This window comes from Alligator mississippiensis, chromosome 4 (genome assembly GCF_030867095.1).
Source record: "Alligator mississippiensis isolate rAllMis1 chromosome 4, rAllMis1, whole genome shotgun sequence".
NCBI classification, from domain to species: Eukaryota; Metazoa; Chordata; order Crocodylia; family Alligatoridae; genus Alligator; species Alligator mississippiensis.
This window is the reverse complement of record NC_081827.1, coordinates 15497183-15519843: the sequence shown is the minus strand read 5'-3', so window position 1 is coordinate 15519843 and position 22661 is coordinate 15497183. Positions and strand designations below refer to the sequence as shown.

Genomic DNA, 22661 nt, shown 5'->3' with positions numbered 1-22661 from the left:
TCCTCCCAGCTCTGGTCCTTACCCCCAGGCATACTCTGTCTTTTGCCCCGGTGTCCCTGGGCTGTTCAGATCCAGCCTGCTCCCTGGGAGCTTCTCTCTTTTTCACTGCTACATCTGCTCAGCCTCTCCCTGCTGCCTCCCTCTTACATCTCTGCCAGTGCAGGGCCTCCCCGCTCCCGCTGTCACTGGCCCACTCCAGGGCGCTGGGTGTGGGGCTGGGATGCTGCTGCGCACAGGAGGAAATCAGTGGTGCACAAGTAACCAAGTAGACACTATTAAGATTCCTCCTTGTCGGTCCACATTAGAGAAAACACACACTGTCAGATACCCCACCATAAAGGAAATATACTTTATTAGGAAATATAAAGAAATCTAGAAATCTGAACAGGAAAAGATTGGCACAAGGATACAATGCAGCGTTCCCCAACAACTTCCTTCCTCCATTTTTCTTGCTGAGCTCACAGCACAGTGCTGACATGTCTGTGTGGAACCAAGCCTGCTTCCCAAGGCCAGACTGATGTAGGGAAGACTCAGTGGGACTGTTCAAGTATTTTATTGGCCCTGGGACCCTCCAAGCCTAGTCCCCCAGTGGTTTTTGGAAGGTGTCCGTTAGACATGAGGTAGCTCTGAGATGAAACAATCCCTGAGATAAAGCCTGCTGGTCTGCCCGAGCTGCTCTGGGCACTGGCAGTGCCTGCAGGTCTGGAACTCGGATCTATGAACAAGTGCCACACAGCCAGAGCTGTTACACACCTCTCCCTCATACTTGTACAAACAGGTTCTCTGTGCATGGGGTAAGCACATGAAGTGCCTCCCATCTCCGTCACCTAACCTGAACCACAGCCGCACTTTGTGAAATGGGGAAGGGGCTGCAGCAGTCAGAGGGCAGCTGTGAAACCCCTTGGCCAGACAGGAGCTTGCAGCCATGAAAATGGCCCTCTCCCCTAGGTCTGAAAACCTTGAAAGTCAAACTGTGAAGGTCAGTCCTGGGGCTGCCAACTGCACAGCACCAACACCTGCCTGTGCTTTAAGGCACCCCGCAGCCCTGAGCCTAGTGCTTTAATTAGGAGCATGCTGCCCCATGGGGTAAGAGCCTGCACAGGGCCAGTGACCACAGAGCAGCTGGCACCCAAGAAGCCCACCCCCCTCTCACATCCCTCCTCATAGCCCCTCACCCTGACAATGGAGGAAGACCACAGGGATGAGGAAACATGGGCTTGAGTCATCCCCCTCACATTAGATCCTATGGCCTGATGTAGAGGTAGGGCTGGATATGGGCCATGTCTCCAGCATGAGTCTCTTCTACTGTCCAATGAAAAAGCTCCACCTGCAGCCTTCCCCCGCCTGCTCCAGATCTCTCTTGTGGTTCTGGCATGGCTGTTACCACTGCAATACCTAAGCTCCTGTGTGAGTGCTTCAACCGATGCCCTCAAGACAGCCAGAGCCTGGTCAGCAAAGCCAGAAGCATTTGGAAATCATTAAACTAAGCCTGCTGGGGGACGGGGGGACTACCACCACTGCTGGCCCGCTGAGCAATCCTTGCAAAGCCAGCAGGTTAAGGCACTTAAGGGAGCCCACCCCTGCCCCAGCCCTGGTAAAATCTGTGCGCAAGGAAGGAGCCCCCCAGGGGACTCTTGCCTGCCTGTACACAAATGCCAGGAGCTTGGGGAATAAGCAGGAGGAACTCATCCTCCTGCTCAACGCAAATAATTATGATGTCATAGGGATAATGGAGACCTGGTGAGACTCCACCCATGACTAGACCACGGGTATAGATGGCTATACCCTGTACAGGAGGGATCGTGTAGATAAGAGGGGCGGGGGTGTAGCTCTCTATGTTAAGGAAAGCTACACGTCCCTGCAAGCCAATACTGTCGACCAGGGTGGACAGCTGGAGACCCTCTGCGTTAAAATCTATGGGGAACACGGCACAGGGGACATGATGGTGGGAGTCTATTACAGACCTCCCACCCGAAGTCCTGAGCTTGACCAGGAGTTTGCCCGGGAACTGGCTGAGGTCGCATGTTCCAGGACCACGGTTGTCATGGGTGACTTCAATTACCCAGACATCTCGTGGGAGGATCGCTCAGCAAAATCCGAGCGGTCGCAAAGCTTCCTCTCGTGCGTGGATGACCTCTACCTGACTCAAGAAGTCTATGGGCCAACGAGAGGCAAAGCGCTACTTGACCTGGTCCTGGCTACTGGGGATGACCTAGTTGGCGACCTAGTGATCGCTGGGAAGCTGGGTGACAGCGACCACAAGCTGATCACCTTCATCATCCGCCGAAAAGCTGGCAAGTCAGTCAGCAACACGGAAGTCCTTGATTCCAGGAAAGCCGACTTTGACAAGCTCAGGAGGCTTGACAGTGAGGCCCTAAGGGACCATGACCCCAGGGAGAGGGGAGTCCAGGAAGAGTGGTTGCTCCTCAAGGGAGCGATCCTTGATGCACAAGCTAATTCTATTTCATCTCGGATTAAAGGCAGCAAGAGGGCACAGCAGCCCCCCTGGCTCTCCAGGGACCTAGCAGACCTCCTGAGGCTAAAAAGAAAGGCCTACAAAGGATGGAGGATGGGAGTCACCTCCAAGGAGGATTATTCTGCACTGGTCCGGTCCTGAAGGGAGAATACCAGGAAAGCCAAGGCTGCAACTGAACTCCAAATAGCTTCGAGCTACAAGGACAATAAAAAGTCCTTTTTCAGATATGTGGGGAGCCAGAGGAAAAGCAGGGGCAACATTGGACCCCTGCTGAACCAGATGGGGCAACTGACAACTGACGCCCAGGAAAAAGCCAACCTACTAAATGGGTGCTTTGAGTCGGTCTTTCATCAGTCCCATGGGATGCCCATGCCCGCTACGGGACAGGGAGGTCCGGGTGAGGGAGATCCCCTGCCCTCCATTGATGCTGACTTCATGAAGGAACATCTTGAGAAGCTAGATACCTTCAAGTCAGCCGGCCCTGACAATCTTCACCCCAGGGTACTCAAGGAGCTGGCGAGCATCATAGCCCAGCCTCTAGCACGGATCTTTGAAAACTCCTGGTGCTCTGGTGTAGTGCCCGAAGACTGGAAGAAGGCCAATGTGGTGCCTATCTTCAAGAAAGGGAGGAAAGTGGATCCGGCTAACTATAGGCCCATCAGCCTGACTTCTATCCCAGGGAAGATCTTAGAAAAGTTTATTAAAGAGGCCATCCTTAATGGACTGGCCGACGCCAACATCTTAAGGGATAGCCAGCATGGGTTTGGTCAAGCAAGACCTATCCGCGACAATCTCATTTCCTTCTACGACCAGGTGACCTATCACCTGGACAAGGGAGAAGAGATTGATGTCATATATCTTGACTTCAAAAAAGCCTTCAATCTGGTATCCCATGATCACCTCTTGGTGAAACTGGCCAATGGTCGCCTTGGGTCCACCACGATCCACTGGCTGGAAAATTGGCTCCGTGGTTGGACCCAGAGGGTAGTAATTGATGGAAGTCACTCATCGTGGTGTTCTGTGACCAGTGGGGTCCCCCAAGGCTCTGTCCTTGGACCCATACTGTTCAACATCTTCATTAGTGATGTGGACTCTGGAGTCAGAAGCGGACTGGCCAAGTTCGCTGATGACACCAAACTTCGGGGCAAAGCATCCACACCAGAAGACAGGCGGATGATCCAGGCTGACCTGGACAGGCTCAGCAAGTGGGCGGATGAGAATCTGATGGTGTTCAATGCCGATAAATGCAAGGTTCTCCACCTTGGGAAGAAAAACCTGCAGCATCCTTATAGGCTCAGCAGTGCTACGCTGGCTAGCACTACAGAAGAAAGAGATTTGGGGGTCATCATTGACCACAAGATGAACATGAGCCTGCAATGCGATGCTACAGCTAGTAAAGTGACCAAAACGCTGGCTTGCATCCATAGATGCTTCTCAAGCAAATCCCAGGACGTCATTCTCCCCTTGAACTCGGCCTTGGTGAGGCCAGAGCTGGAGTACTGCGTCCAGTTTTGGGCTCCACAATTCAAAAAGGATGTGGAGGCTTGAGAGAGTCCAGAGAAGAGCCACGCGCATGATCAGAGGTCAGGGAAGCAAACCCTACGATGACAGGCTGAGAGCCATGGGGCTCTTTAGCCTGGAAAAGCGCAGGCTTAGGGGTGATCTGATAGCCACCTATAAGATTATCGGGGTGACCACCAGTATCTGGGGAAACGTTTGTTCACCACAGCACCCCAAGTGATGACGACTAGGTCGAACGGTCATAAACTACTACAAGATCGTTTCAGGCTGGACATAAGGAAGAATTTCTTTACTGTCCGAGCCCAAAGGTCTGGAACAGCCTGCCACTGGAGGTGGTTCAAGCGCCTACATTGAACACCTTCAAGAGCAAACTGGATGCTTATCTTGCTGGGATCCTATGACCCCAGCCGACTTCCTACTCTTTGGGCAGGGGGCTGGACTCAATGATCTTCCGAGGTCCCTTCCAGCCCTAATGTCTGTGAAATCTATGAAAGTGTTATCTATTTTATAGCTAAATAGGTGTGATCAATTTAAATACTCAATTGATAAGTTAGAGTGCATATAATTTTCTTTAAAATCCAATTGCATTTAAATATATTAATATCTATCTATTCTCTTTACAAAACAAGCCTGATATACATATATCTATATCTATAGATAGATATATAGATATCTATCTATCTATCTATGCAATATCTAAAATGTAGATATACCTATTCTACTATATAAATAAAAACAAATCTAATATAGATCCATAAGGGCTGAAAGGAACTTTGAGAGCACTAAGATCTCAACAAGATTCTTAATTTGAACTTATACACACATGTGTTCTAATGTAGTAATTGGGATATATATTTATCTTTATACATAGACTTTTTATAAGATGAATATATATGCCAATTCTTAAATTTGAACACACACACATATACACATATATACACACATACATATATATACACATATTCACATACATACACGCTCAAATTGTGAAATCGTAAGAGGGATTCCTGCAGCAGCTCCTCTAAGCAAACATTGCATCATTCAAGCATTAATCCAGGGCAGTCACAGCAACTGGTAGATCATGTGCAGTGAAGATTCATTAGAAGCTGAAACCGTAGGTACTTTGGGTTTCTCAGTGCTCAGGGCTCCTCGACTCAGTGTTTGCATCTGGGCTGAAAACAAGCAGAGCTGCATTACTGGAGGTGAGAGGCTGCCAGACCAGCCAGCCTGTATTTCCCCCCCTGACCCACAACCAAGGAGTTGTGGTCACAGCTCCCAGGGGCTTTACTCCTGCCATTGGGCCTGGCCACATTAAAGGACTAGTGCCCATTACCCCAGAGTCATCACTCGGAGCCAGCAACCCATTCAGCCAGGTCTCGCACTGGGGGGAACTTTGGCAACACTACACAGTGGTTCACAATGACCACCAGCCTCCCATTGTGGCTCCTCTACTTTCTCTTGTCCACCTGCAGTTGCTCAGAGAAGGGGAGCCTCATCTATAACTGTAGCATGCACAAAAGGGTGGAAAACTGAGGTGGGGGGTGGGGATAGAAAGACCAGGAAGTCTCTATTGCTCATGTACTCCCCTGAAATTTTCCCTAGAAGAGGGTTTTGGGAGGAGTCAGTGCACTGAACCAGGGCACCAATTGACTTCTGATAATGAGACACCCATGCCCTGCCTGAGAGTGCCACCTCAGTTAATCACATGCCAGGCAGGCATGAGCAAATGCTTCCAGATGCGGGAGCTGGCGGAGCCTAATGGGCATTGCTTGTGTCCCACTCAACTCACCTATGCAGGGAGACTCATTACATGTACCACAGCAGCAGCAGCAGGATGGCAGGGAGACAGTGCACAGCTCCCAGCGGTGTGACAGCAAGCCCGTTCCCTGCGAAACAGCAAGCCAGGTGAAGAGAGACAGCCTCTCCTCTGTCTCCCTCACCGAAGCAGGAGCAGCTCCAGCACCACCTCCAGCTTATTAGTTTCTGCATAGACTGTGGCACATTCACTTATACAAAACTCAAAAAGGCTGGAACAGAGGTGGGCTGGAGAGAAAACGCCATAGAAGATGTTGAACCCCCAGCACTGGGGCCTGTCATGGGAGGGGGTCAGGTGCGAGGACGCATTCAGGGGGAGGTTCCTCTTAAGCCCAGAAGTGGATCCATCTCAGACACTCCAGCCTCTTCCACTGGCCCAGCCGCATGCCCGGGACCCAGGGCACTTTTGTGGCTGGTCGAGGCATTTCCAGATCTCCCCAGTTCAAGCCTGCTCTCAGACACCCCCAGCCGGCACCTAATGGCTGCATGGGATTCCAGTGGGGACAGAAGTATTCTGGTGTTTCCTTCCACAGGGGCTATTTCATCTGTTCTGGGGAAACTGATGAGCCCATTTCAAAGGCCTCAGTTTTGTTGTGGGGAAAATGCAGGTGGCTTCACCTCTGAGCCTGCTCAAGGTCACCCAGAAGGGAAGTTACAGAGCTAGGAACTAAAGCCAGGTCCTGAGCCTGCATCTGGCGCTCCTGCCAACAGCCAACGTGGCACATGGGAAATACTGTGCTGTTACCAAAGAACCCCAAGTGCGTGAGCTGGGTGCTCTAGTTGGCTTTGTGGTGGAGAAGGTGACCTGTACCTGTGGGCAATGGGTGAGGTATTAAAGGGAGGCAGAGCAGGGTGGCCTTGTGACAGAGAAGTAAATGGGGAGTGGAGAGCTGCCATAGGCTAGAGGAGGCTCCAAAAAAGGGTCCTTGACCCCTTTGTTAGCACATTAGGGTTACAGAGCACATCCCCACATGCAGGGCGTACATTTGTTGTGGCACAAATGGCAGCACACCTCTGCACGTGTGTTTTGGAGTGCGCCAAGTTTTCCTGGGTGGGAAGAAGATGGGGTCAGCACCTGTGCTGGCCCAAGCAGAATTACCTGGAGTCCTGGGGGCCTGCCAGGGCAGCAGTGGCACTGATCTGGCCGCAGGGAGCTTAGCCAGCAGCCAGCACATGGCTCTGGGCAGCCAGGCTCCATTTTTGGTGGTGCACGCTGCTGCCACATGTCCTGTGCTGCTTTTTTGCAGTGTTTTTTTTGCCACTGAGATCTCCCAGAGTAAAATGTTGGTACTGCACTGCAGATTAGCAGTGTGGCGAATAGCTGCACATGTACTGAGGTACTGCAAACAGCACTTGTGCATTCATCTCAACATGCCCACAAACTCCAGCAACCAGATTGCATGCTGCACCCAAAGCACAGGGTGGGAATTAGAGGGACATGCCAGGGAGGTATTGTAGTGCCTACAGTTTGGGAGGGCTGCTGTCTCCCTCTAGGAATGGCTCCAGGTCTTCACCCTACCCCCAGACTTCCTGCCCCAGGAGGCCTCCTGGGAACACGAGGACATGGTCAGAGTGTGCTTGGCTCTGCTCTTCTTGCCCAAGGGGAAAAAAAAACAACCCAGGGGGTGAGGAGGGAGTGCTGCTGTAGGGAAGAGAAGGTCACCAGGCAGGCCTCAAACACCTGGGAACACATAGACCCAAATGTAGCCAGGCCAACACACCACCCTACTGAATGGCTCATTGTGTTGGGCCAAGGGGTCTTTAAGCACCACCTTTCCTCCATCCCTGCACCCAACAGATTGATATAACCAATGAGGAGCAGAAGGGGCTGCCTTTTCATGACCCCACAGGAGGCCAAGCTGCCCGCTTCAGAAAGAACTAGTGACCAGGAGTGGAAGAAAGCCCTAGCTGAAGAAGGTGTCTCCCCAAAAGCAGCTCAGGGAACTGCAGAGAGGCCCCTGCAGGAGTCTCTGCTGCAGCCTTTTGGGGGTGCAGGTGAGAAAGCACAGCTCAGCTCTCAGGCCCCACCGGTATGTGTCCAAAGAGGAACAGCACAATGCCTGCAGAGTTCTGCTTCATGTGGAGACCGAGGCGAGGAGCAGAAAAGTCTGGGATGCAGTTTGCCTGCTGCTTCTCCGCACAGAGAAGTCCCAAGGCCAAGGGTTGCTGCATTCTGTACCCTAATGACAGCATGGATTAGAGGGGAGAATGACTCTCCTACCTGTCACCTGGAGGAACATTGTGTGAACAGTGAGCTGGGTGTTGGCCCAGAGAACAGCATTGCATGAGTAATTCCCGGTGTCAGCTAGGTTGACTCTCTGCAGTAGGAGGGAGGCGTTGCCCTTTGAAAATTCATTTGGGAAGAGCTGGGTCCTGCCCCTAAACCTCTTGTCCTGATGCTCTAGCTGCCTGCTGCCATGGTAGAAGCTGCACACGATGGTGTCAGGACGCTCCCAGTTGATAGTGACATCCGAAAGATTGAAGCCGCCTTGGTGTTGTACACTGCAGGGCAGGAGCACATCTCTGCCAGCATCTGCCGGGATCACGGTGGATCCTGGAGGAGAGAAAGTCACCACTGTCATTTTAACCTGGGTTTGCTTCTCCTAATGCACCACCTTTTCCTCTAACATATAAAGGACTGTGACTGATCAAGATCTTACCGTGGATTCACTTCGGGAGGAACACTGACAATTGTCTTTTGGTAAACAGCTGGACAGAGTGACACTCCAGTGGGTTTTGGTCAGATATGTTTATGTTTCATTTGCTTTGAAGCATCTGGTCCTAACTGCACCGGTGATTTAATAGTCTGTCCTCTGCTTGAAAAAGGGGCAGGGTCAAAACTTACTTTGGTCTTCACATGCCTCTGTCCCATGCTGAGATTACTGTAAAGTCAGGAAGTTTAGAAAGCCTTCTGCCCATGCTGTGCACTCACCTACACTTTGGATGTTATCAGTGTCACAATTTTCCCTAGACCAGGGGTTTCTCCTGTTTCAGGGATCCCCAAGTCAGCTACAAACTAGGGGCATGGAACAGGTACCTAACAGTTCTAGGGAAAATGCTGCCATAGCCAAGATGGCAACCCCAGGTTAAACACACTGCTAAGTATGACTGCAAGCTGCTCAGTAAAAACTGTCCTGCCCACCTGTGCTTCTAGGACATGGTTGTGGGGTTGGACCAGGAAAGCTTCCCAACCAGATCCAACTGTGAAACTCTGCGCAGTTAATTGAAAACAGGATGTCAGACACAAATACTTGTACCACTGTGTCACTTAAAATCTTACTACCACGCTACTGCTGTGATCTTTACTCTGAGAAAGTTAAGGTAAAACAGTGATCAAATAGCCACGGCCAAATGATTCCTTTGCATAAATAAACACTGCCAGCTTTTGTGCCACCTCTCAAGCAGGTGAGAAAGCCTTTTGTGAGAGGCAAGGATACTTAAGGGGATCTCTCTTACTCTCTCCCAACTATGCAATTGGTCAGATTTGACAAGCTTTGTAATGCAAGACATGAAAAGGACCGTCTTGCATTTGAAAGCTCATCTAGGTCTTTCCCAACTCTGCCGTTGGTCCAATAGGAGACATTACCCTGAGAAATTCTTGCCTCTTGCATAATTCCTGGAACATCTTGGCTACGGTCTCCTTAACACTACCTAACCCCCCAGCAAGTCAAGTCTCAGATGTCTCAAGTGATGTTAAAATTCTACAAAGGATATCAAGGGTATCGTTCTCCATTATATGCATAGCTTTTAGCATCATTGGTTTTACGCAGCTATTGTACTGTGTTAAAAACAGGCTTGTCTCGGTCACTTGTGTGTCTCAGAGCATTGCAGAGATGCGGTGTCAAGGCATACCAAGCCAGCCGTTTTCAAATTAGGGAACTGATAAATTCAGAAAAGCGATGGAGGGTGCCTCGAGTCTGAAGAGGTAGAGAAGCACTGGCAGGGAGACTGGGGGAAGCAGGGGTTTTTGCCCCCCTTTAATTTTCTGTGAGGATTCTAAGAAGAAGCCTTTGCTTATAGACCAACACAGCTACACTCTGCTTTGGACTTGAGCTTTGCAAGAAAGAGGAATAACTCTACTCACCCCTCAGGACAGGGAGGCAGGAAATGACAGTCACAGCCAGCACAGCTCTCACGATCATTTTCACTTTGGGGTCACTTTCGTTCAAATCAATGACTTCACGTCCAACCTACCAGATCCAACCTGTTAGAGAAGGAAAAGCTCTGTGAGTGCCACAAAGCCCGTCACTCACAGGGCCGAGGTTTTGTCCCGGTGCTCAGACCTTCATCTGAGCAGGCAGGAAGCGCCAGTTCCAATAGCACCACACAGTCCCAGTCGGGAGGTGCTGGCGCTCTGCAACCCAGCCATGACAACTTCTGCCCTGAAAACCGGCTGTGCTCAGGTACGTGACAAGGAGGAGGGAGCACAACCACCACAGTGCTGAACCAGGGCTTGTTGCACCAATGCCTTTGGCTGGGAGCAGCAGCACGAAGTAGGGGTCGTCTGTGCGAGGGCCCTCGGCTTGGGCGCTGCAGGAGTTGTTGTGGGTAGAGCCTCTCTGGCAAGGTTGCTAACTCAAGAAGTTGGTTTTTTTTAATGACAATCTGTGTATTTGCCCCAGACAGGGTGCTTTTTGCGGGGCCTCTGCACTGCAGCCAGGCAAGTAGGCCAGCAATGCTCAATCCCTAAAAGTGGGACAGAGGGAGCCTGCCCCTTGGTCGCAGGGCTGCTCTTCAGGAGCTCTTGTAGCACCCGGCCCTAAACTGGCCTCAGGCTGTGTGTAGCACTCATCTGTGCAACTTCCCAGATGCCTGTTCCTGTATTCCTGCCCATGCACCCAGTCCCTGAGCTTCGAAACCCAGTTTGATCTCAGCTCCTCTCCTCGCATCCATTTCTGGTCACCCTGTGAACCCTGGTCTGACCTCAGCCTGTTCCCCGACCTCTGCTCCTGGTAATCCCTCTGGCTTGGCACACGAGCCCGCTTTGACCTTGGCTTGCCCTCCTGACTACACCCTGGCTCTAACCACTAGACCTAATGCCTCTGTGGACCCCGACACATTTTTACTGGTATTTATTTATTTATTTTCATTAAAAAGTCTTGGGTTGGCAGCACAGTGTGACTGTAGCAATGATTTCATACCCTGTGGCTTCTGGCTCTAGGGGTCCCCTACTTACCTGCTCACCCCAAAACCCTCAACTGCATCTCACACCATGATGCTCCCACCCTGTCAGCCCATCCTCCAGCCTGCCCCATTCCCTGGGGCATTACAGGCATGTGAGTACGTGTGCCCCGACCTGTGCTGTCTGCGCTCTGACAGCCGAGCACAGTTCAATCTTGACCAATAGCCTGGGCCAGGAGCGCTCAGCCTACAGCCCCTGGAGCCATAGGTGCATAGGTTGACTCATGGGTGACTGGTGCTTCCCAGATTGCCAACTGGGTGGGGGGGAGGAGGGGAAGGGGTCCTCCAGCAGCCAATGGAAGTGCACTTACGCCAGCACTTCTGGTTTCGTGGCTGGCACTTCCAGGGGGTGCACGGCTGATCTCACAGGGTGCACGTGTACCTACACCCCCCCACTACATGTCACCAGTGGGTGGATTAATATATCAGCCAGTGGGGCCTGGGTCCAGGGGCCCGTGGGTGCCTGCCCCCCCTTGCCATGCCTGGATTTCCTTGGAAAGGGCAAGTTTCCTCTTGCAGCAGTCCACCCTGCAAGGGATCCTGCCTGGGCACGGCCAGGCATCGCTCTGCAAGCAAGTGTCGTGGCGGGCCGGGGGCAGACTGAAGCCCCGAGGGCGAAGGAGGGAGCGAGATGGAGCAGGTCCCAACCCCGCGAGCACCGCCCTGTGCCCTGCTCCCCGCTGCCTCTTGGCGGAGCCTTGGGGTTGGAAGAGGCCCGTCCCCGGAGGCGGGGGAAGGAAAGTCCTGCAGACACAGGTGTGGCACGGAGCCAGGAGCAGAAAGCCCTCGTCCCGCAGCGCCCGGAGGGGGACCCGCTGCACTGCACTGCCCCGCCCCGGCTCCCCCCCCTTTCCCTTTCCGGCCCCAGCCCTGCACTCACCAGCCACCGCCGCGCAATGCCGGTATAAGCGCCCGGCGCCGCCTCTTATAGCTCCGACCGGCACCGCCCGGAGGTAGGCGGGCGCTGCCCGCTGGTTGGCGGGGCGGGGCGGGGCGGGGCGGACACCCCCGGCTTTCCTCAAGCGGACTTTTTGCACTTCGGCGCCTGGGTCCTGCGCCGAGCACCGGGCCCGGCTCCCACGCGGCTCCTCCGGTGCCGGTGGCGGTGGCGCGGTCCGTAGCGCCCCCGCCCCTGGGAGCGAGCGCAGGCTGCAGCAGGGGAGGCCCGTGGCTGTGAGCAACCGCGGGAAGGTGCAGAAGGAAGGTGGTGTTTAAAGACTCCTTGGATTTGGTTGTTTTGTTGTTTGGGAAATCTCTCTCTATACAAGCAGTTCTTGACTTACAACCTTTCGCACTTACAGCGTTTCTGAACTGACACCCTGTTTCAACTGTATGACCTCAGTTTCGACCTACAACGCTTGCTCCGATGCGACACCACGCCAGCGAACAAGTTCTCCGTGTCACCCATCCCATAGATTTCATAATTAGGGCCGGAAGGGACCTCGGAAGATCTCCCTGGAGAACATCTGTCCAAACTTCCTCCGACACTTTCTTTAAGAAAGCAGACGGGACTCCAGAAAAAAACCTGCAGCCGAGACTCCTGAGAAGACTCCAGCCAAGAGCCCTTCAAAAAGTCCAGCAAAGTCACCTCAAAAAAGTCCTTCCAAATCAATATGATTGCTATTTACAATATAAATACATTCATGTAGCTATATCACTCATCTATAATTGATCGAGTACAAAATTCTGGGGTATTTTTGGTGAAAATAGGGTATTTATTGGGCCCTGCTTCTGGAACCAATCCCTCATTATTAACATTGTTTCTTATGAGAGAATCGGGTCTGAGTTACATTTCAATTTAAGACCCAATTGTGTTGTAAGTTGGAGGACTGCCTGTATCTCTATATATAGCTATGTATCTCCACCTCCAACATTGCCAAGTGACCCCTGTGGTTCATTTGGCAGCTCAAAGCACGCTAAAAGCCCATTGCAGTTCTCACCGCACTCCCGTGCACCCATCCCTATACCCGTGCCCCAACTGCGCTCCTCAGAGGGCCTCATCCTGAAAAAGTCTATGCCAGACCCCTCTCCATGAGGTCTGCCAGTTCTTTCCCATCGTCCTCTTCTGTCTTCCTGTAACACCAGTCCATTTCACTCGGTCCCATTTTAATATAGTCTTCGACTGTCTGTTTGTGAGCAGGTTCCTGGTTTTCCACAGTGCAGACCTGAAGCAGGAGATGAAATGGTCGAAGCGCGCTGTCGGGGCCTCTTGCTGTCTGGGAGTGCTTGCAACCTTTGTCACCCAGATAAAGGCATTATACACCAGCGTGAGCAGCAACGTCCTGGTGAATGGGTCCCTGATAGCCCCAATTGCAGTCGAGTCGGGCATCAGGCAGGGCTGCCTGCTCTTCCCAATCCTGTTTATTTGTGTAATGGAACCATTAGCACAACGACTGGGACAGGACCCCTGGGTTAGGGGAGTGGAAATCCCTGGGAGGAATGAGGAGGAGGCCAAAGTCCTCACATATATGCCTGACCTGAACATCATATGCAGGGATGAAGGGTCAGTGGAAAGACCACTACAATACACCCAGGTATACAGACAGAGCAGCAGCAGGGGCCATGCTCAACATGAACAAAAGCACCTGCCTAGTACTGGGTAAGCTTGAGGACCCGTCGCCCCTGGGGATTTCCAGCTTTGTTAAGTATTTCGCAGGGCAGTTGCTGTGACAGTGGCATGTGCGCACAATGACTAATGGGAGCCCGTGTTTCAAGATCCCTTTGCCCAACGCATTGGGCCATTAAATAGGGTGCAGTGCAGCCTGGCTGCATTTGGGCTCCTGTGTTCCCAGATGTCTGAGGCCTGCCTGGCGACCTTCTCTTCCCTACAGCAGCCCCCCAGGCAAGAAGAGCAGAGCCCAGCTCGCTCTGGTCAGGCCCTCATGAGTCTGGGGGTAGGGTGATGACCTGGAGCCATTCCTAGAGGGAAATGGCAGCAGTCCTAAACTGCAACCACTCTGCAATGCCTCCCTGGCAGGCTCCTCCATTCCCCACCCTGTGCTTTGGGTGCAAGGAGCAGGCTGGTTGCTGGAGTCTGTGGGTGTGTCCAGATGAGTGGGTATGTTCAGTTTGTGGCATAGAGAGTACAAATGTTTTGCCCTTTATTAAAGAATGGGTGATCCCCTGCTCTTCCTGCCCACATGAGCATGGGAGAGAGGGGGGAGGTTTTGTTTCTCATTTTTGGATTCCAGGTGTCCAGGTGACACAGGAGTCCAAGAGCCCCAGATGGCAGGAAGCTATCCAGAAACTGCTAAGAAAGGCATGAGTGTTGGAGGAGCAGCCAGAGGTGGAGCGGACAGAGCAAAGAGGAAGGGGTTCCCTGTGGATTTCAAGGTGACCAGAGGGTAACACCAGCAGCTTTTTGTTCTCCAAACACTGGCTGCATGGGGCAGCCCTGTGGTTGGGGGCAGATGACATTAGAGCTACTGGGGTCACAATCTTGCTGCATCCCATGCAGCAAATAGTTGCAGGCAGGCTGCTGCAAGCCACCATGCAAGCAAACGGAACAATTTCTGAGGTGCTGTACATGTACGCACCAGCCAAAGCAAAGACAGGGTCCTAGAAAACATGCCTCTAACAATGCTGGCCGGTAATCATCACAGATGACTTCAGCTGTGTCATCAGTGAGGCAAACAGAGTCAGTAGCACCCAGTGGGTAGGCATAGACAGCTCCTCCAGGCTACTGAAACAGCTGATCGAGGACCACAGCCTAGTAGACACTGGGAAAGGAGACCAAGACCCCAGAGGGAACTTCATCCGAGTGGACCCAGCAGGGGGAACCAAGGTGCAGATAGACTTTGTCCTCATCCCCAAGGGGTGGAAGGCCACTCCATGCCTGTCTGTTTCTTGGACTGCTGCCTCCTCACTATCCAGGCAGAAATGGAAGGACAGCTGGAAAGGGGCAGAGGGGTGTGTTAGCTAAACGCCAGTCTGTTGGAAGATGAAAAGACCCAGGGCATTTTCAGAGAGCACTATGCAGGCTGGAGGACCCTCGAGGTCCTGTACCCAAATCAGTCAGAGTGGTGGGCCAACGTCAGAGACAGGACCAAGGACTTCTTCCAGCAGGCTGGCAAGCAGTGAGCTTTATTCCACAAAAGGCAGCATGAGTGCCTGACCCGTTAAGTTACAGAACCTGCACAGGCAGGCGGCAGCACGCTGGGATGCAAGGGAGGACATGCGGGAGGTAAAGACCCAGATTGGTGTCTGGCATCGGGAAGAGGCCAGGAAAAAGATCTTTTAGGCTAGGGCACCCTGGGACATTCTCCAGCTGGAACGGGACAGAAGACAAAAGCGAGCGGTGCTGAACCTGGACTTGGAAAAAGCCTATGACAGTGTCACACCGGTTTCTCTTTGAGACACTGAAGTGAATGGGTGTCCCTCCGACCTTCACCGGCTGGATAAGGATGCTGTACATGGATGTTAGCAGTGAGATGCTGGTCAATGGGCTCTTGAGCATGTGGATCACAATAGTTGGGGGTCTGCCAGGGCTGCCCGCTCTCCCCAATCCTTTTCATCTGTGTCATAGATTCATAGATGTTAGGGTCGGAAGGGACCTCAATAGATCATTGAGTCTGACCCCCTGCATAGGCAGGAAAGTGCTGGGTTTAGATGACCCCAGCTAGATGCCTATCTAACCTCCTCTTGAAGACCCCCAGGGTAGGGGAGAGCACCACCTCCCTTGGGAGCCCATTCCAGACCTTGGCCACTCGAACTGTGAAGAAGTTCTTCCTAATGTCCAGTCTAAATCTGCTCTCTGCTAGCTTATGGCCATTATTTCTTGTAATGCCCAGGGGCGCCTTGGTCAATAAAGCCTCACCAATTCCCTTCTGTGCCCCCGTGATGAACTTATGGGCAGCCACAAGGTCGCCTCTCAACCTTCTCTTGTGGAGGCTGAAAAGGTCCAGGTGCCCTAGTCTCTCCTCGTACGGCTTGGCCTGCAAGCCCTTAACCATACGAGTGGCCCTTCTCTGGACCCTCTCCAGGTTATCCACATCCCTCTTGAAGTGCAGCGCCCAAAACTGCATGCAGTACTCCAACTGCAGTCTGACCAGCGCCCGATAGAGGGGAAGTATCACCTCTTTGGATCTATTCGTCATGCATCTGCTGATGCACGATAAAGTGGCATTAGCTTTTCTGATGGCTTCGTCACACTGCCGACTCATGTTCATCTTGGAGTCCACTAGGACTCCAAGATCCCTTTCCACTTCCGTGCCACCCAGCAGGTCATTCCCTAGGCTGTAGGTGTGCTGGACATTTTTCCTCCCTAGGTGCAGCACTTTGCATTTCTCCTTGTTGAATTGCATTCTGTTGTTTTCTGCCCATTTGTCCAACCTGTCCAGGTCTGCTTGTAGCTGTTCCCTGCCCTCTGGTGTGTCCACTTCTCCCCATAGCTTTGTGTCATCCGCAAACTTGGACAGAGTACACTTCACTCCCTCATCCAAGTTGCTGATGAAGACATTGAAGAGTATCGGTCCTAGGACTGAGCCCTGCGGGACACCACCGTCCACACCCTTCCAGGTCAAAACCGACCTGTCCACCATGACTCTCTGGGTGCGACCCTCTAGCCAATTTGCCACCCACCAGACTGTGTAGTCATCCAAGTCACAGCCTCTTAACTTGTTCACCAGTATGGGGTGGGATACCGTATCCAAGGCCTTCCTGAAGTCTAAGTATACAATGTCAACCCCTACTCCTGTGTCCAGGCGTTTCGTAACCTGGTCATAAAAAGAGACTAGATTGGTCAGGCACGATCTGCCTGCTACGAACCCATGCTGGTTTCCCCTCAGCATAATTTTTCCTGCCGGACTCTCGCAAATGTGAGCCTTGATAATTTTTTCAAAGACTTTGCCAAGGATGGAGGTAAGACTGACTGGCCTATAGTTGCCCGGGTCCTCCTTCCTCCTCTTCTTGAAAATGGGGACCACGTTGGCCCTTTTCCAGTCCTCCGGGACCTGGCCCGTGCGCCACAAGCATTCGAATATTCCCCCTGTGGCTGTGCAATGACGTCGGCCAGTGCCTTCAGCACCCTCGGATGGAGCTCATCTGGGCCTGCCGACTTAAAGGCATCCAGTTCTTCCAAGTGACTCTGCACCACCTCAGGATCTACGCATGTAAGTCTGGCGCCTTGCTGCTGCCTCTCTACAACCCCAGTGAGAGACTTGTCGTGCCCCTCGCTTAGGAACACTGAGGCAAAGAACTCATTGAGGAGTTCAGCCTTGTCCCCCCTGTCTGTCACCAATTGCTTCTGCCCATTTAGCAGGGGTCCTATTCCTCCCTGGGCCTTCCTTTTACTCCCTATATATCTAAAAAACAATTTTTTGTTATCCTTAACTTGGGATGCCATCCTCAGCTCCATGGTAGCTTTGGCCCGTCTAACTGCCTCCCTACAAGCGCAAGCAGAGGAGGTATACTCCTCTTTGGTAATCTCTCCCCTTTTCCACTTTTTATATGCTTCCCTTTTAGCCCGCAGGCTGCCCTGGATTTCTCTGGTCAGCCAAGGAAGCCTTCTGGCCCCTTTCCCTCTTTTTCCTCACATCGGGATCGTCTCCCTCTGTGCCCGAAGGATCATTTCCTTAAGGCACAGCCACCCTTCCTGGGCTCCCATCTCTTCCAAACTCCTACTCTGCAGTGCGTCCTTGACTAATCGCCTGAGTTCATTGAAATCAGCTTTCCTAAAGTCTAGCACTTTCACCCTACTAGTTACCTTACCCCCTCGACGTCTTATGAAGAATTCTATTGAAGGGGAAAAACAAAATGGTTCCAGTCTGTCATTTTGTTTGTGAGCGAGCCATGTAGCCAGGTCATGACCTTGCTGTTACAGACTGGTTTAAACTTTTTTTTTTCTCTAGTAACAAGTTGAAGACATGTGCAGACTTGTCTGTGCCGTGGATAATGTTGATTGGTTTATACTGTTGCTATGCTTATGTCACATTTTCTATATTACCACCTCATAGACTGCTCTGGATTTCTCACTTCCCTTTTAGCCTGTAGGCTGCTCTGGATTTCTCATTAAACCCCTGGCCAGCGCATCAGACAGGACCCTGGGCTGTGCGGAGTCCAGATCCCCGGAGGGAGCAAGGAAGAGACCAAGGTCCTGGCCTACACGGATGACCCGAACATCCTGTGGCAGAATAAGTGTGCTGTAGAGAGAGCCCTGTGGCACACACAGGTCTACGAGGGGGCAGCAGGGGCCAAGCTCATTGTGAGCAAAAGCACCTGCCTGGCTGTGGATGAGCTTGGGGACCTGAAGTCCCTGGGGGTCCCTGCTGAGACAACCAGTCAGAGTGTGAATAAAGTGTGAACAGTCAGACAGACTAAGGCTTTTATATATATAGAATATATAGGGGAGCAGAAGCTTTCATGAACCCACATTCATTTCAGCATCTGATGAATTGAACTTGGGTTCACAAAAGCTTGTGTTACATTATACATATACATATGCAATCTAAATTATTTATTCTATAAAGGTGCATATCTACTCAGGTAAAATATGCCCAGGGCATCTTTGGAAGGGGACCCTGCCCCACACACTACAGATGAAGGCAAACATAAAGACTTAAAACAACGATCCTTGCAAATCTGCCCTGGGGGAAGTGTTGTCCTGCCCCAAAGAGTGATTGGTTTGAGCCTGAGCATGTGGGTGAAACCCATCAGCCAGATGTGTGGAGGGTTTCTCAGCACTCCCAGGAGCTGTGGCACAGCTTTGCTGACCGCTCACGTTCTAGGGAAACTGGGGATCTCTCATACTCCAGGAAAATATTCTTTCATTGTCTATCCTTCCTGGCCCTTCCTGGCGACCAGCAGAGACCTTGAAGCATGGAATGGATGGATTGACGAAATGCAGTTCATAGAAATACTATAACTTTAACTTTTTGTAAACATATAACATCTATAAATACCACACTATAAAGCAGGAGCAAGACTAAATAGGATGATAGAAATATTGTAACTTTTCAGGTTTTATATAATACAAATGTTATAGCAATGACTACATATATATTCTACATATTCAATACTATAACATTTGCTTTAGACGTTGCATTAGCGATGCTATAACATTTGCTTTATATACAAATTTTATATATTAGAAATACTTTTATATGGTGTGTTGTACTAAATCTATGTATTTGATTAAATGCATTTATTACAGCTAATATAGATTATTTCATCTAATATGCATTAAAACTATTAAAGTTTATCTGTGAGACATGGGGTTGCAGTAGATCATGGGGTGCCCTTTAGTTCCAAAAAGTGATTTTCACCTTTTTAGGGTGAAAGAGATCGCTGCCTCAGGCCTACTTGTAGGCTGGCCTTCGTCCAGCCCCTGGCCTTTCTCCAGGACTCTCCCAGGCAAGTTCCTCCCAGCTCTAGTCCCCCTCCCAGGTCTACGCAGTCTTCTGCCCTTGTCTCTCTGGGCCATCCAGGTCCAGCCCCCTCCCCTGGGCGCTTCTTTCCCTTTCACTGTTGGGTCCCCTTTTACATCCCTGCCAGTGCAGGGCCTCCCCGCTCTGGCTGTTGCTGGTCCACTCCAGGGTGGGGGGGAGCTGGGATGCTGCTGCTCACAGGAGGAAACCCAGTGGCTGTGCAAGTAACCAAGTAGACGCCATGAAGTCTTGTCTGTAAGTCTTCCCCCTTGTCTGTAAAGTCAGTAAATGTCATTTTTAAGTCCAGGGTGGGCAATACTGCTCCCCCCAGCCTTTCCCACCCCAGGTTTTCAACCTTTTGTGGGTGCTACAATTATAGATGAGGCTCCCCTGTGCCTGTTTCCTCATCCCTGGGGTCTTCCTCCATTGTCAGAGTGAGAGACTGAGTACATGGCAGGGATGTGAGAGGGGGGTGGGCTTTTGGGTGCCAGCTGCTCTGTGATCACTGCCCCTGTGCAGGCTCTTACCCCACAGGGCAGTGTGCATGCTCCTAATTAAAGAACTAGGCTCAGGGCTGGGGGGGAAGGATACAAAACTATGCACTTACCTGAGCTTGAAGCACATACAGGTGTTGCTGCTGATGCATTTGCAGCCTTAGAACTGAACTTCCCAGTTTGAATTCCAAGGTTTGCAGAGCCTGTCTGAAATAAGAGTGGAGAGGGCCAGTTTCACAGCTGCAAGCTGTTGTCAGGCCAAGGGATCTCACAGCTGCCCCTTCCCTGTTTCAGTGTGGCTCTGGTTCAGGTTAGGTGATGGGGCTGGGAGATGGGAGGTACTTCATGTGCTTACCCCATGCACAGAGAACCTGTTTGTACAAGTATGAGGGAGAGGTGTGTAACAGCTCTGGCTGTGTGGCACTTGTTCGTAGATCTGAGTTCCAGACCTGCAGGCACTGCCAGTGCCCAGAGCAGCTCAATGGCTCACTCGGGCAGACCAGCAGGTTTCCTCTCTGGGATTGTTTCATCTCAGTGCTACTTCATGTCTAACAGATGCCTTCCAAGAACCACCGGGGGATTAGGCTTGGAGGGTCCCAGGGCCGATCAGGTCACAAAATCATTGGATGCAGGTGTCGCGGTGGATGTAGTCTTTCTGGACTTCAGCAAGGCCTTTGACTCTGTCGACCACCCCATTCTCATCAAAAAACTAGGTGACTGTGGCATTGATTCCTACACAGTCAGATGGTTTGCAAATTGGCTGAAGGGTCGTATTCAGAGGGTAGTGGTGGATGGGTCTTTTTCGACCTGGAGGGATGTGGGCAGTGGGGTCCCCTAGTACTCAGTCCTTGGCCCCGCACTGTTCAATTTCTTTATTAGTGGCTTGGACGACGGGGTCAAAAGCACCGTTTAAATTTGCTGATGATACCAAGATTTGGGGTGAGGTGAGCATGCTAGTAGGGAAGGACAGATTACAGCAGGACTTGGACAGGTTACAGGGGCGGGCTAACGAAAATAGGATAGATTTCAATACTGACAAGTGCAGGGTGCTGTACTTGGGCAGTGGGAACCAGCAGCACACTTATAAGCTGGGAAACTCCTCTCTCAAGAGCACGGTGGCAGAAAGAGATCTTGGAGTCATTATTGACTTCAAGATGAACATGGGCCGACAACGCGAGGTCACAGTCAGTAGGGCTAACTGTACCTGGTCATGCATCCATAGATGAATCTCACGCAGGGCCAAGGAGGTGATCCTCCCCCTCTACGCAACACTGGCCAGGCTGCAGCTGGAGTACTGTGTCCAGTTCTGGGCGCCGCACTTCAGGAGGGATGTGGACAGCATTGAGAGGGTCCAGAGGAGGGTCACTCGCATGATCCGGAGACAGCAGGGCAGGCCGTACGAAGAGAGGCTACGGGACCTGAACCTGTTCAGCCTTCACAAGAGAAGGCTGAGGGGGGACCTGGTGGTCGTCTATAAACTTACTAGGGGGGACCAACAGGATTTGGGCGAGACCTTGTTCCCCCAGCACCCCCCACCCCGGTAACAAGGAATAATGGTCATAAGTTGTTGGAGAGTAGGTTTAGACTAGACATCAGAAGACACTGCTTCACAGTTAGGGCAGCCAGGATCTGGAACCAACTTCCAAGGGAAGTGGTGATGGCTCCTACCCTGGGGGTCTTTCAGAGGAGGCTTGACAATTACCTGGCTGGGGTCATTTGAGCCTGGTTTTCTCTCCTGCCCAGGGCAGGGGGTTGCACTTGAAGATCTACAAGGTCCCTTCTGACACTACTTCTATGAATCTATGAATAAAATACTTGAATCATCTCACTGTGTCTCCCCTAGCCTCAACCCTACACCAGTCTGGCCTTGGGAAACAGGCTTAGTCTCACACAGACTTGTCAACACTGTGCTGTGACCCAGCAAGAAAAATAGAGGGAGGGAGTTGTTGGGGAACACTGCATTGTATCCTTGTGCCAATCTTTTCCTGTTCAGATTTCTAGCATTTATATTTACTAATAAAGTATATTTCCTTTATGGTGGGGTGTCTGACAGTGTGTGTTTTCTCTAATGTGGACCGACAAGGAGGAAACTTAAAAGTGTCTACTTGGTTACTTGTGCACCACTGATTTCCTCCTGTGCACAGCAGCATCCCAGCCCCGCACCCAGTGTCCTGGAGTGGACCAGTGACAGCCGGAGCGGGGAGGTCCTGCACTAGCAGGGATGTAAGAGGGAGGCAGCAGGGAGGGGGTCCAGAGGATGCAGCAGTGAAAAGGAGAGAAGTTCCCAGGGAGCAGGCTGGATCTGAACAGCCCAGGTACACAGGCAGAAGACAGAGTATGCCTGGGGCAAGGACCAGAGCTGGGAGGAAGCCACTTGGGACAGTGGGCCTGGAGAAAGGCCAGAGGCTGGAGGAAATCTAGCTGGACACCTTTAAGTAAGCTTAAGGAAAGGCTGAGGGGAGCAGTATTGCCCACCCTGGGCTTAAAAATTACATTTACTGACTTTACAGACAAGGGGAGAGACTTACAGACAAGACTTAATAGTGTCTATTTGGTTACTTGCACAGCCATGGGTTTCCTCCTGTGAGCAGCAGCATCCCAGCTCCCCGCCACCCTGGAGTGGACCAGCAACAGCCAGAGCAGGGAGGCCCTGCACTGGCAGGGATGTAAGAGGGGATCCAACAGTGAAAGGGAACGAAGCTCCCAGGGGAGGGGGCTGGACCTGGATGGCCCAGAGAGACAAGGACAGAAGACTGATTAGACCTGGGGGAAGAACCTGTCTGGACAGTGAGCCTGGAGGAAGGCCAGGGG

General features: G+C 51.8%; 1 long non-coding RNA gene and 1 other non-coding gene across 2 annotated transcripts; one reads left to right on the top strand and one right to left on the bottom strand.

Annotated features, from left to right (window-relative positions):
* Positions 1-335: 335 nt before the first annotated feature.
* LOC106740032 (uncharacterized) lies at positions 336-10011 on the bottom strand. The gene is made up of 4 exons (XR_001373434.3): positions 9897-10011; positions 8034-8366; positions 5787-5883; positions 336-5169 (listed from the first exon to the last, which is right to left on the bottom strand). It is a non-coding gene; the product is annotated as an uncharacterized LOC106740032 (transcript).
* Positions 10012-11863: 1852 nt separating this feature from the next.
* LOC132249806 (uncharacterized) lies at positions 11864-12548 on the top strand. Its single transcript, XR_009461305.1, has 2 exons — positions 11864-11946; positions 12295-12548. It is a non-coding gene; the product is annotated as an uncharacterized LOC132249806 (long non-coding RNA).
* The last annotated feature ends 10113 nt before the right edge of the window (positions 12549-22661 follow it).